At 46.7% G+C, this 2,336-nt stretch overlaps 1 pseudogene; it reads right to left on the minus strand.

Moving 5' to 3' along the window:
* Nucleotides 1–364: 364 nt before the first annotated feature.
* Nucleotides 365–1,790, minus strand: LOC103259905 (annotated as a pseudogene).
* Between the last annotated feature and the right edge of the window lie 546 nt (nucleotides 1,791–2,336).

A 2,336-nucleotide genomic window follows, 5' to 3' on the forward strand; every position in this document is an offset into this window, starting at 1 on the left:
TGGTAGGGGAGAGGTTGGAGAAGGAGGTGGAACATCTTTTACAAGGTAACATGATAGATAGCAGGAACCTAGCTAGACTTTAAGGAATTGATTCTATTCAGGCAGGGGGAAACCCACATAATTAAGTTTCACACTTATAAAGTAACACTCTGAATTCAGGAATAAGAGGCATTTGGTTGCAGATACAACTCTATCTGTATATACTAACTTTAAATTTAGAGAAGAAAAACACTCATTGCATTAATATTACGGGTTGGGTTTCTCATGTGATTCCTAAATCCATCTACTATTATTTTGTTTTGATATAATTTACAGCTATGGTAAGAAGACTACCACAACCCTGGTTCAGTTGTGGTCTTTAGCTTCAGAAAGTCCATCAGTCATGTAGTTGGCTGTCATTGCTAAATCTGTTGCTTGCAGAGGCCTCAGACCTCTGGGTTTGCCGAGTAGAGTCCTCACCATTTAAACTCTTCCTTTTCAGCATGTTTGAGTTCCTTGTAGATCGATGATGTTAAGCTTTTGTCGGACCTGGAGTTGGCAAATACTTTTTCCCAGTCTGTGCAAGAACCTGGAATCAACCATACTGTCCATTAAAAGAGGACTGGATTTTAAAAATGTGGTACATATACACGATGGAATACCATGCAGCCATAAAAAAGAACAAAATCATGAACTTCGCAGCAACCTGGATGGAACTAGAGTCAATAATACTAAGTGACCTCTCACAGAAACAAAGATCTGAGTATCACATGCTCTCACTCATATAGCGGAACTTGAACATCCATCGTAATACTATAGAAAAAGGACTGACAGTGGGAGAGGGGAAGGGAGGTGGGATTAACAGTAGTCAATATCTGTCTGGGGACGGGGAGACACCCCTTATCAACAAGGGTGCCTGAACGAAGCATATTTGCATACCTAACCCTTAACTGTACCCCACAATATCAAAATAAAAAAATTGATATAAAAAAAAACAAAACTCTTCTTCCATACAGGACATGTGTCATGCAGCTCTAACCATGGCACAATACAACTGCTGTGAAAGAAGTGATTGCAAGGTAACTGCCGAACTTCCTCTTTAACTGTGTAATCTTCTTTGCATACTGGACACTCTAAACCCATATCAACTTGTTCCTAAGTTACTGTCACTGTTGGAAGAGATATGATCCTTTCTTTGTCAGCTGGGGGAGGCCCTGTGTTTTCCAGTTGTCCTAAAAGCTGGGTTACAATGGCATCAAGTCCTGTATGACCCCAGGCATACTCCCCAGGGTTAGAGTGCAGCATTCCGCTCCACGAAAAGGGGTGTGGGGATCCAGGAATTGCAGAATTTGCAAAGAATCCTGCAAAGATCTGTTGTATTATTCCTTCAATAGCTGGAGATCTGTCAGGTCGAGAACTTCCTTGAGATCTGTATCTCCGAGTCATTGGCAGCCGTGGAGGCCGACTTGGTCCCCAGAAGTCAGTGTGAGTTTGGTGACTCCTCTCGTTGGCTCTATTATCTTGGTCCAGTGTACTACTACTTAAAAATGGTCTAAAATATTGAAAAAACGTGTGATCCAAATGGTCCCAGAGCTCTGCAGAATGTGTTGATGTGCTATTGTCTACCCGGCTGCTGCCACCACCTAAAAAACTGGAATCATCTGTCACTTCTTCAATAAAGCCTGACTCACATCTGGGACAGATATATTCCAGTAGTTTGGGGCTGACCTCGCTCTTGCAAAAGTGGCAGAAAAACCGGTGTGCGGCTACAGCTGCGCCCGCGTCGCCCGGGCCGCCGAAGCCTCCGCCATTTTTGTCCTCCGCCGCGGCTGTCCGAGAGGGCGGTGGGCCGGTCCCTCGCCAGGCCGCTAGCTCCCCAGCAGCGGTCGCCGCCACCGCTGCCTTGGTGCAACCTTCCGCTTTAGAGCCCGCGTAGGTCACGTGGGACGGCCGGGCCGAGAGGCGGCTGCGCGGCCCGCGACTTCACTGCCCGCCTCCCAGCACCAAAGAGGCGCGGGAAGGAGAGTCAACCCGCCGCGGCGCGCCCGACGGTTCCCTAAACAGCCCCTCCCAGGTCCTCAGCTACATGAATTTAAATGAATTAAAATTAAGATGACAAATTCAGTTACGCACCTGCACTATTCACATTTCGAGTGCTCGGCAGCTACGTGCAGCTAGGTACATCCCTCTGGGGCAGCACAGAGAACATCTCCATCATCTCCCAACGTTAGATTGGATATTCTATCAGAGAACTTGAATTCTCCATAAATAATGAGAATCCCAGATGAGGGTGTCCTCGGTATCTGTCCTGTGATGAACCCAGGCAATGCCAACTCTTCGGCTTATCCTGAGGGGGA

This window comes from Carlito syrichta, unplaced genomic scaffold (assembly GCF_000164805.1).
Source record: "Carlito syrichta isolate Samal-C Ts95f unplaced genomic scaffold, Tarsius_syrichta-2.0.1 Scaffold303057, whole genome shotgun sequence".
NCBI lineage: Eukaryota > Metazoa > Chordata > Mammalia > Primates > Tarsiidae > Carlito > Carlito syrichta.